Source organism: Strix aluco, chromosome 1 (assembly GCF_031877795.1).
Source record: "Strix aluco isolate bStrAlu1 chromosome 1, bStrAlu1.hap1, whole genome shotgun sequence".
Taxonomy (NCBI): domain Eukaryota; kingdom Metazoa; phylum Chordata; class Aves; order Strigiformes; family Strigidae; genus Strix; species Strix aluco.
Window position 1 is genome coordinate 125,018,951 of NC_133931.1, and position 13,199 is coordinate 125,032,149.

The 13,199-nt window shown below is 36.8% G+C and overlaps 1 protein-coding gene across 1 annotated transcript in view; it reads right to left on the reverse strand.

The window, feature by feature from the left end:
* PLXDC2 (plexin domain containing 2) overlaps positions 1–13,199 on the reverse strand; it is a 279,813-nt gene that overhangs the window by 232,905 nt on the left and 33,709 nt on the right. The gene's annotated exons all lie outside the window — the stretch shown is intronic.

Consider the following 13,199-nt stretch of genomic DNA (forward strand, 5'->3'; position numbering starts at 1 on the left):
ACATTTCCAGGAACTCACCCCTCTTCTCTGTATCTCTCTGAACTGGCCATAATCTCACCTAAACTGAAAAACTAGGAATCAGATTCTAGTCAGAATTACCCTTTAAAGCACAAGCACAACATGGTACCGCTCCTTTCTCAAACCTCTGCAATAGAAAATCATTAATCTTTTCTTCCAAAGATCCCAACAGTCCCATAAATATGGCAGGATATATAGTTTGAAGACTTATCAGAGGAACAGAGGTTTTTCAGCTTTTTTTCTAACTACTGGTGAGGTGAGTTCAGTGAAAATGAAACTTAAAAAAATTAAGATATTGGAAATCTGTCTGATTCAACAGTTGACACTTTTATCCCTTTCCACAGCATCTAGATATTATTTGTACTTTTAATCTTGTGCTAAGACCTCTGACTCACTGCCAGGAAGAATCTATGAGCAAAACACATCCTTTAAATTTTACTCTTTCCTTGCTGTCACATGTTGGCAACGGTTGATCAAGAAATCAATGCCAGCAACAAATTCTGCCTTTTGTAACATTTCCCACACCTCATATAGAAGTGGCAAATGCATATACAAAAAAATCTAAAGAAAGTATCTTTTGCCTCATCTTCCCCTTTGCACATTTGTTGTCCTACTGAATAACCAAACTTTGCAGAAATGCTGACTAATACACTTTGTGTTTACAATTCCTGCTTTCTTAACTAGCTTAAAGTCCAAAAGTAGCAATAACAATTATTTGTTGCCTTGGAAACATATTAACTACACATTCATGCCTTTCTCAATGTATATGCTTTTTTTCTATAATGCTGTAACAGAGATCTATGAATGCCTGCAATTTCAGCTGGAATAAGCATTAGCTTCTATAATCCAATTATTTATCAACTGCTGATGGACAAATTTAACTTTAAACAAGGTGCGGATGACTTTTGCCAAGTCCATCTCTGACCAGTGTCACTAAAATGTTTAACAAATGACATTTTTTTTTTCCCAGCAAAAATAAAAAAGATAAAATTTGCCCTTTATTATAAAAGAAAAAAGTTTGCCGGCAGTTATTATTTATCCTTTTCATATCCAGAGTGTCTTTGGCTTGGCAAACTAAGCCAACTGCTGGCTTTTAAAGATAGCATGTTGGAGGACATTCCTGAACCACCTCTTTATACTTATTTTCATATACATTTAAAGTCTTTGCATTCCCTACAGTGTATTTGGGAGTCTACTATCAAAAAGAAGTAAAACTTCTTTTACATTACTTCCACATTAATCCTACCACTGTAACTACATAAATATAATTGGTGTCAGAACAGCCAAAACTCACAAGTATCTCATGTTATCAAAATACTGTTACCATCCAGTCTAAATCCATTCCTACCCACCAAATTAGCACAGGGATGTATTTATTTGCCTTATTAGCCATTAATAATAAACAACTCTCTGCTTTCTGAGTTAAGGGCAAACGATTAAACATACCAACTAAGTCTCACTTCTATTACACTAACCAATAACGCTCCCAATAAGCAAGGCCTCTAAGCAGTCTACATTTGTTTTTGCTTTCTCTACTACAATAACTAAAACTGGAAATGTAGCCAAGACCATTTTCAAATGCCATTTTCAAAGGTGTGCTTACATCCCATTTTCTAAAGGGCAGACACCTAAATTGCAGACAGGCAAGCCCTGCTTCACTGAGAGCTCAGGGAGAGGTGCCAGCCAGAGCCGGGCAGCCTCAGGGCACCTGCTATGCTGGCACCTGCACAAAGAGAATCACACAAAAGGGGGTAGAAAGTTCCCTGCAAAGCACTTTGTGCAAATTGGGCCAAGATTTCAATAACACCTGGACCTCCCAGCAGGCGTTACATTGCTTAAAAATATGAAGAACCAAAGTCCTAATTAGATTTGTAACACTGTGTTCAGGTTTCCCAGGTACAAACCAGGAACTTTATAACTAACTTTGTAAAGCAAAAGACTGCCATTTTACTACTGGTCCGTGGCTGATTTCTCGGAACACAGTATTATACTAACAGCAGCAATACCTAAAGTTTCAGAAAATCTTTTCTGTGTAATCACAATGGTTTTTATTAATGGTATTTATTACTGTAAGTGAAACATATGATCAAATAAAGACCTTGAAGAGTATAAAGACTATGACTGAGATGTACGAATAGACCTAGCAGTCAGGCCTCAAGTTCACATGCTAAGGAAAAGACCCAATATACTTACGATTTTATTAAGATGGAAAAAGCCTTGATATACGCACAATGTAAAATCTTCGCTTTTCTTCTCTGCCCATTATTCATCTAGATTTACAAAGGTACTTTATGGGAAATTATTCTAAACAGCAGGTGATTCTGTACCCTATACTGGGAAAGAAGAAGAAAGCAATTTCCCAACAGTCCCCAGCCATCAATCCTCTTGAAAAATAAGCTTGACCGTAAGCTTAAGGCACCACCAGCCTGAACTGGAAAATCCCCCAAGGGCATTCCAAGCTATGCTGGAGCAACTGACATTTCTTATTTGAAATGTGACTTCTAAAAACTTTCTAGTTGAAAAAGTTTTTTAGTAAGGTAAGATTTACTGAATGTGTACACAGTGAAAGGCAAAAAAAAAAAAAAAAGATACTTGCATTTTCATTAGCTAATGCTTCACAGACTTTATTAGAATGAACTTTCTCATTAGTTTCCTTATTTTCAGGGGAAATTCTCACTCCTCTAAATGAGATCAATGAATTTTTTTCTCTGCACTAGGAGTTTTTTGATGATCAGTTATGACGATCATTCATGTTCATGTGTGAAGAACTTGACTACACAGCAAAAAGATAAAACATTGACCTTTCAGAGATTACTATTGTACTGTGCTATATACTTTCTGATGCATATTGATGACATCCTTGCCTACTTCAATAAGAAAAGATAATTAAATTTGAGCAATGTACTAGCCATTCTTCACAGCTTGGGATTCTCTGCAGCAAACAGTGCCCACAGTTGACATCAACATTATTAATATAAAAAGCAATAATCAGCAACAGAAGCCAAGCACAGAAGGCTGTCCTCCAGTTTGATTCTGCCTTTCTTTATGGACAAAACCTGATGCTAACTTCAGAGGATTCAAGAAAAAGTTAATGTTTAAGAATGCAAAACAGATTGGCATTTTTAATGCCTAGCCTTTCAGCCAGATAAACCTGTCCATGAGCTGGATCTACGGAGGTACAGTATTCCAGATAAAACAAGTCTTATAATTTTTGCACAGATGTGCAACTCATAGGCACCCCAGATAACTCAGAAACCTCTGCTTCTGTCCAGATCACATAGCATATCAGATAAACCTTGCCAGGGCATTTTAGGAGAACGCAAAGACCTACCACTACGAAATAAGGCAGTAAAAAATTCTGCCTGTGTCATTGTGGTGGATTACTCAAACTGAGGAAGACTAATGGATTATTCATAAAGAAAAAAGGATCCTGGCTATGATTTGTTAAATTAAAGAAAAATGTCCAAGTCTTTAAGAGCAAAAATAATGCTCACACCTTGTCTTTTGGAGTTTTTGCTTAACCAGTGAGAGTTGCTGAATTTATATTCCCCAGCTTTTGCCAAGGCAGTATTCACTAAACTAGTCAGCAAAGCCTCCCCCAAAAAAATCCTTACCTGCTTGTAATTATCTATCTTGCTTCCTCCTATCATTTCTACTACTCTCATTGCTGATTATTTTCTACTAATGAAAATCAAGGGACACTTCAAGAAGAATCATTTCCTTTACCTGTCAGTTCCTTTTTCCTTTCCCTTCCATTAGCCCTCGCTAATGCCTGCTCTTACAACACTCCTTCCAGCACAAGTATTTCAGAGCTTCTAGCTGACATTTCTGAAAAATGAAGTGTTCACCATCCTTACAACATTCTTCTGACCTCTTTAAAACTTTTACATATAATTTACCATATTTTATTCATTTTATAAATAAATAAACTATAAATTCTTATAGTTTGTTTATATAGCACCAAAATCTGAATTACAATTTATCTGGTAAAACCTGCTTTTCGATAACCTTGTAGGAACATGTTTGCATATATACAAATACATGGAAAACACCTTGTGTTCCTTTGTGATTAGACAGCACCTAAAGCAGCACGTTTTGATAATACACAAATCTGATATTGCAAGAAAACAGATGAACAAATGTTTGATGACTAACTTAATATGTTAAACTAGACATTCCTGTGACATCTCACCCCTCTGATTTGTCAATGGACTGTAGTGCACTGTCTTGGGAGAAACCAGCTCTACCTTTACCTGTTTCTGTGGCAGAGGCTGAAAATGCCACAGGATAGAGATAATGGTGCTGCTGTTCGAAGCAATACAAAATATCATTATCTACCATGATCATTGCAGAACATTTTTGGATATGGAGAGATAAATATATGAAACATGTACAGTGGGAAATGAGGTCTTCCTTGCAAAGCTAGGCTGATGTTTTTGTGTGTGGGGGTGTGCATACACAGGTGAGTGTGTTTGAAGGAGAGGTAAGTGTACTGAGCTTTATCCAGAAGCTTTACTTCAAACTCCAAAGTACGACACTACATCTTAAATTTGCCTGTTTATGGGAATGAATGTCACAATTCTAGTCCAGTACAGGTAGAATAATACAATTTAGGATATTGGTGTTCAATAATATTACACTAGCATTTTCCCCAAGGAAGTCAAGATGATCAAGTCATGATGAGCAGCCTGATCTAGTTGAAGATGTCCCTGTTCATTGCAGCAGGTGTTGGACTAGATGACCTTTAAAGGTCCCTTCCACCCCAAACCATTCTATAATTCAGCCTCTATAGCTTTTCCTCAGCTGTATTAGAATAATAGCTGTCCAGCAGTATAGGCACAGACAGTATATACTTGCAACATACTGTTACTTCACTAGCTCATTTTCTGAGAAAGATGACAGCATGATTTAATTTTGTTTCAGTTGTTAAATACCTTCTCATAATTGAGACAAAGAGAATTCTTTGCTGACAACTAGTAAACACTAAAATTGGTTTAGATGACTGGCATAAAGCTTTCATTTGCTTTTAAATGAAACTAGATATTAGGAACATTTATTTACCTAGAGGGCGGTCAAACACTGGAACAGGCATCCTAGAGAGGTGGTCAATGCTCCAAGCCTATCAGTGTTTAAGAGGCATTTGGACAATACCCTTAATAATATGCTTTAATTTTTAGTCAGCCCTGAAGTGATCAGGCAGTTGGACTAGATGACTGTTGTAGATCCCTTCCAACTGGAACTATTCTATTCTTAATAAATTGTAAAATAAATAAATAAACAGGTGAATAAATAAATAAGAGACAGAAAAAGTCATAAACTGCCACACCCAGGAAAGTGTAAGGTGCCTAACAGTGAACATCAGGGCTACTACATTCATTGTGGGTAGATGGAAGGTGAGCATCAAAGCATTAGCTCATGTCTATTATCAGCTTACAGAATTTCAAGCACAGCAAGTCTCTTGAGTTTGCATCTGGAGAAAGACTGCTTGATTGATAGTAATTAATGCCATAGTATTTTTTCTCTAGGTAATGAGTAACTCTCTCCCCTCTGAAGCACTGCTGTCACTTTACTGTCAAGGGTCCTTCCAACCTCTGCATTACGTCACCCATGCAGCAGTATAGCTGTTAGAGCACTGACACCTAAAAGAGGGAGGGGACAGCTCTGAGACACGTCTGGAGTTGCTACAATGTAATCTTGAATGGATACTGAATGATTTTGTCAGCAAATGCTCTCACTGTGTCAAAAGGTAGCAATGCTCAGCATTTTATTGGTCATTACCTTGCTTTAAAATAACCAACAAGCAATTCAGTGAAATAAGATACCTGTGCATGCTTTGATTTAGAGATCTATAAAACATTTAATTATCAAACATTATCAGACAAAGTCCAGTTTTAGTGCACATTTTTGAAGGATAATTGCCTAGTTTTCAAGCCCATCCCCTATAAAACAGATATCCTATAGCTATCTCTCACATTGTCTTTACATTGTCAAGTTCAGACATGCAATAGATTTGTAAAAGCCAAAAAATAAACTCGAAATGTGGCATGCTTAGAGACTTAACTATGCATTTAAGAGCCAGATATTCTACCCTATCTTGAATGAACGGACAAGTAAAATAATCTTGACAGAATGATACATGCTTTATCATTGTTTCGTCAAAAGTACATCTGAAGAACTAATTATTTTTTTTTGCAATGTCATTCACGAGACATACATAATCCATAAATACATTACTGCCTAACAGCTGTGTATCTCCAGTCATCATCCTGAGCTTTGAAAGCTGAACACAAACATATTGGCTTGTTATCCTTTAAAAGGCATTGATGGACACTTTGTCTCTCTTTCTTCCTGTTTCATCTGTCAAGCATTTATCACTGCCTTAGTTGCAAATGAAACTTTTATTGGGCAATTATCATCTAGGTCTATAAAAAACCCTTGCCCTTCACTCCATCTATTAGGTAAAAATGTCATTGCCTGAGGATAACAGCAATAATACATTATAAAATACAAAGTCTAATAAAATAGGTGATGTGTTTCTTGTACCATCAAATTCCTGGATTTAACTAGTGCCTGATGTCTCTCCCCGACAGCTCCCACCATTACATCAGCAAAACCAAAATGTTCTCCTGGCATTGTAGTCCATGCACAAAACCCAAGCATAGTGTTTCTTAATCTTTTTCAGTTGAGAGGGAAAAAAAAAATATCCTCCCTTTTTTCTTTCCCCCCAAAACCTCTGCCCCTCTGGTATCCCCTTACATACTTTTCAAAATTGCAAGTAAGGTGTAACAAAGCAATTATGAAAATAAAATCTTATTGCCTTAAAAAACTGTAATTTTACCCTTATAATTGAAAGTGATTAGTATGCTTCTAACTATGCCTGGTGACAGACTTTGACAACACAGAACTTACGCTAACATTGAACAATTATTGTATTACCTTTATTTTCATCCATTGTTTGCTTATATGCACAGGGATGTTTTGGTGCTTCTATGCTTCTTTAAAATTTGTACAGATTCCTCATTTTTTTGGAGGAAGAATGATCACAGTGACAGTGAGTGAGCAAAACCATGCTAAATAATTTATGAGGAGTCAGTAACACTCGGGCTGTCTAGAATACCTGGCCCAGTCTTTCAATCTTTACTACATGAAATGCAATTTATGGCCAACTCAGCTGTCTATGCACAACAGGCAGAAAGAGAAAAATGCTAGGTGTATGCCAGCCTCTCCAGCCTCGCAGTAACAGGATGTCAACTGGCAGCTGTTTCTGCAACAATTCCCTCAACTAAGTATTCTTTTGAACCGGGATTTATGCAGATGTTTATGTCAATACAACTTTAGCACAAACATCTAACAGGGGATGAAGCAAGAACCTTCAAAACAATAACTTAAGGTAGCCCCTAGGACAATGAATGGAAAGCCAAGGAAAAAAAACCCAAACAAATCAACAATTCCTTTGACAATGAAATTGTATTTTTTTTTCCTCAGAGGCTATTCAAAAACTAAATGTAACATGGATATGGAGCTACTCATCAGCTTAAGCAATTTTCGCCACAGCTTTTCCTGCTAGCCTTTACCAAAGGAAGAATCCTCCACACCCCAAAATGTTCTCTCTATGCCTGAAACAGGTAGCAGATTAGAAGCTTTTCACAGGTTCAAATAAACAAAAAGCAAGTAGCAATTCAGGTTAAGTAGAAAGCCTGAGCAGTTGGTACAGGCATCAGTTATTCAACCTGGTTCTAAACTTCTTTAATATCCAAAGCCCAAATGTGAAAAGAAAGCACTGATTAAATAAAATTCAAAAGAAATGACAGAAAGATTTTCAATGAAAACTTAAGATATTTTGACTACATCCTTTTATTTTATTCTCTACAACCTCACTGCCATGAGCTTTTTTTTTTTCTCCCCATAAAGATTGCTTTAAAACAACAAAATTGAAATAGTATCAAGTTTCGCATATAATGAGGCTGAGATTCGTACTAGCAAAATCCTTCAGATGTCTAATGTTGAGATGCATAATTTTCTTCATAGTGTATTCATATCGGAAAAACTAAATTAGTTCTCTCTTTTTTTGATCTTTTGTTTTCTCTTATGATGGGTTTGCCACTTGTAAAATCAAGTGTTACAATAATGACCTAGATGAGTGAAGGCATATGCAATTCTCCTATCTCTTTTTAAAAACCTGCTATTTGAGCTTGAATACACTGATTGACCATTGGAGCTTTCCTAGAAGCAGACTTCCACAGCAGAAGACACACAAAACATCCACAAATAGCATCTTTGAACCAAGCAGGAAAGGAAACAGCAGGGTGCCAATATGTGAAAGTTTAACCTTATGTGATCCTCACTCTTGTCTTCACTCAGACAAATCAAACAAACCAGGAATTCTGTACCAGTCCAAATGTAAGACAGATTACCATCTTAGTATAAGAAAAGTCTTTACTAAGTAGTAAATCAATACTGAGGGAAGGCAAAATTACAGGTAAGAAAATGAATTTTTCCTTTTTCTTATGTTATATCCACTGTTGTGGACAGAAGTAATAATTCATGGCAAGCAGCAAAGAATGACCATCATCCATCAACTGCACAGAAATAGTAATGAGAGTAAAATACTGTGCCCCCCACAGAACTCCAAAAACTCAAAAAACTATGGGAATAGAGAGAAAACTGCAACAAAACCTCTGATCGACTCAGTAAATCTTTTAGAAGGTAGAATTAGCAGGACATCTTTTTTTTTTTTTTTTTTTTAAATGAGTTAAAGACCATTCAATTATTTTAGAACACAAGGTTTCTGCTTCTAGCCAGAACAGAGGAAAAAGAGGACAGGCAGCAAATCCTGCTGTGAAGCAGCGATGGTCTCCAAAGCCTAAGCACAAGCTACAGGGGTATTTTTGCCTGTTTTCAAGATTTTTCACTAACTCAGATTTGTGAAAGACATGCTCTTTTCTGTATGCATTAAAAAAAAGTATATATTCTCCAATTTATAGCATTTAATTTCTGAGTAAATATTAAATGGTCTGGGAAGAGGGAGATACACAGAGGGGAATTCCAGACATCAGCTTTTCACACAGACAGACTTCCCTTTTCATGCACAAAGCAGAGAAAATGTGTATGTGTCCGTAGCTTGTTTTCTATTAGTAGTATGGATCTTTCTTCCAAAGGTGTTTCTGAGCAGACTGGATGATTTGCTATCTAAATAATATATTTAAACATAGTTCTGGAAGATAGCTGATGTTTCTCTACTCAGAAGCATGATACCTTCTCATAATCATATATCCGGCAAAACCAAAATCTGAACGGATGTTCTCAGATTGCCAGCTTTCCTGCCTGAAAAAAAGGGTTAATTTGACCTGGCAAATTGCAGCACAGAATTATATAGCTTTTTCATTAAACTGCCATACACCACAGGAGATACAAATAGGCTTCTTTCAGGTCAGAATGGTTTAGATATATGTTATTGTCAAGACTATTCCCGAAAAGACAGAATGCATTTCAAAGTTTTTGAAAAAAATTCATTCCACCAGAATGATAGAAAAAAGGGTAAAAGAATTGGATGCTTTAGGTTGAAATCACCCATCTGTCAGAAAGGTCTAAGCACCTACATGCAGGGTTTTTAATACATCACACCAATAATACTTGTTAGTAAGTAAGAAAAAGACCTCTGTTAGTGATACACACCTTAGCACATGCTCCCCGTCTGGTCTGAAGAAATTATTTTAATGAACAGCATAATGAGAAGGAGAAGACTGCAGCATGGGGTGAAGCATAGCTAGACATACTGGAGGTCGGTTCATTAAGTCAGAAGCCACATTCTATTCGAGCATTCTCATACTCTCCTTTAAAAAAGAGTTTACTCCAAGTTCTCTCACGAAGGCAATTCACATCCTAGTATCTTCATTATGTGTCACACTAACTACTAGGCAAGACACCCCTTGGATACTACCGATGCTGTGCAGTAAGTTGCCAGACATATATCCACAGTGCAGAGACTTTGCTATATTTCTTACTCCTGCTGGCTTGAATAGTGATACAGAAATAATCTGCCTAGATTTTAGTTTTGCTTGAGAAGCACTCAGATTCTGATTCACTTTCCAAAGATGAACATACTGACATAATTAGCCACCAGTCTCTGAGGGAGGGAAAACAGTTGTTTTTTTGTATTTGGTATGGCTTCTTTTGTCTTGAGAAGAACTCGATAAACTATAGAAAACAAAGAGAGTTCAAAGGAGGATTAAAAATGAAAAATAACATTTAGAAAAGACTTAAAAAAGCTTCAATTGAAGACTCTGTAGTACCATCAAAGTGCAAACAAGAAAACCTGCAATATAACTATTTGTTTGTGGAAGGAATAGTAATTAAGCAAATAAGCTAAATGCATCTGTAAAGAAAGATGCTTGCTTCATCTCTCTCAGCTTTGGGATAGACCTACCAAATGCTGAATCAGCCAGCCCCTTAAAAATAACCAAATTTTAAATCTAATTAAACCAAATGGGAGATTAGGGTTCTCTTAAATTCTCAAGTAATCAAATACTACTGGATCCAGAAGACACACATGTAGTGATCTGCAGCTGCTCCATCCTGTTCTTTAGTCCCTGCAACCACAAGCTTTCTGAAGGAGGATATTTGCCAGGTAGAGGTTGGGAGCCAGGGCAGCTGCCTAGATTGAGAGCCAGAGGTGGTGCTGAATAATACAGCCCAGAATGTAAATCCAACCAAAACCATTTTGGATTATACAAGACACCACACTCAATACAATATGAATTCAATTATTTTATTTGTTATTAAAAGTTCTTAATACTTCAGGATTGGCTGAGCAACAAAAGGAATGAAATTCTTGTTCAACAAGACAACAATTATCCCAGAGGAGTAATTGCAATTATGTGCTTTAATTCTCAAGCTTGAAACTCAGGGTGATTACACAACCTGGAATTCAGAGCATCTGAAGGCCACTCACAAACATATCCATTATTTACTATTCTGAGGAAAAGACATGAACATGTCTGGCAGCTTTGAACATTTGAGTTCCAGCATCAGATCATATCAGAAATAAGCACAAGGCATTTGCCACTAGTCTAGCCAGCTCTCAGAAGCCCATTCATATAACACTGCTTCAGTTCTGATTTATTTCTTTTTACTTTAAGAAAAATTCCCATGAGTCTCAGATTTCACAAAGTCCCTGGACTTCCATCTACCATTCTGAAGGCAAGAATACAAATGAAGAAAGGTCCCACTATTACATGAGGAGAGAAAGAAAAGACTGGAGACAAAGTCTTGACCTCATGCAAGACACTGGCAGTTTGTTGACTCAGGGGAACCCAAACTTTACCCCAAGGCCCTTCTGTCAGCATATATGGACACAGACAGTCATAACTGACATTTTAAAATGGAATGAAAGGCAAACACAGTGACAGCTGAAGGGTAATAGCAATGAATCTCCACAAGTTTTCCTAAACTGTTGCTGTGCCAATTTCTGTTATGAAACACTGTTATGCTTTCCTCTGGTTATGGTAATTGTATGTCATTCAGTATTGACAGAATGACTGACATCTTGTCAACGTTTTAGTATGTTAATCTTATAAAGCCTGTCCATAATAAGCCAGTAATAAAACTTCCCAAAGATTTTTTTCAAAAAACAGATAAAAACTGTTGCTCAGTTTGGTCTCAAAACTACCAGCAAAAGCTCATATTTCACTCCTAGCTGTCAGGATATCAACTCAAATACAACTTTTCCAACTAATCTTTGCTCTGGGCCTATTGAGATGATTTCCAGGATGAACACATGGACTCCTCTGCTTCAGTCACAGGGTCCACCTAAGCAGCAACAGTCAAGATTTGGGCAGCAGTAGTTATTCAGCACTAGAATCAACCAAAATGCCTCTAACTAAAATGATCTGGGAAAGATAAATGACTGAAGAAAGACAAAGAGAGCATTTTTTTATGTATTTCACAGAAGGCACAGAAAATTTAGCAAGAGGAAATCTGTAACATCCCTCTGCACGGAAGCAGGCTCAATTATACTTCAGATATTCCTGCCAGACATTTGTCTAATACATTCTCAAGTATCTCTACCAGTGGAGATTTTCCACGTCATTATGCAATTTACTGTATAGCTTAACTGCTCATACAGTCACGAGGGTCTTCCTAACCCTCTACTCTCATTGCTGCCATCTAAGCTCAGCACTGCTTATCCTATCCACAATGGAAAGGGAGAGCAAACTATTGCCTTTACCTTTGCAACTACCTTTTAAGCACCTGAAAAATATATTTGTGTTCCATTTCAGTCTGCTTCCTGTTTTGCTATTCAAGGCCCTTTAACATTTCTCCACGCTTTCCAGACATGTAAGTCACGTTTGCTACATCTTCTCTGTCTCCTTTGGTCTAATTAGCTGGCTTGCATCCTTTCTGAACTACAATGTGCAAGCTCATATGCAGCATTTCTGTTGAGGCTGTATGAGCTCAGAAGAGAACAGACAGCCTTACGTTCTTCCTCTTCTTTGTAGGATCCATTTTAGCCTTTAAAACTTCTAATATGGATCCTCTGTCTCGTCCATCTTTTCTCATTCCTGTAATGGTGCTGATGCTATTCTGAGGAACAGAATCTTGCACATTTTCACATAGAATTGGCTTCTGTTTCTTTCAGAATCCTGCTCTCATTTGTCATGATCATCCTGAATCCAACCCTCTAATATACTTTTAATCCGCTCACCTTTGCTTCATCTGCAAATTTAGTATTTCTCAGTTGATTTTTCAAAGTTGACAACCTATTAGTAAACGTGCCTAGCATATGCAATAGCATCTGAGTTCTCAGAGGAGAGCACAGAACTGTTAATTTCTTTAGTTTCTTTTCAATGTTTCAATGTTCCATAGCTACAGAACAAAATATACCTATTTCCCTTCCATTATACCATGAACTCAGTTTTTCCCTCAGGTATACTGTCACCCAAGTAATTTTCCTGTTCTTTATAATTGTGTTATACAATCTATGTTAAGCTGCTCATTGCTGAAGGGATTTAGGACAGTGTTTGTCTCTACTACCTTTGCTATTGTGCAATTTAAGATAATATTTACTTCTAAAAGTTTAAAATGTTTCTCATGTTGTATAAACACAGCATTGTAGCCAATACTCTTTACAGATAATCTGCTTGACATCAATGCAGCTGTTCATATGAGTTACATAATGTATT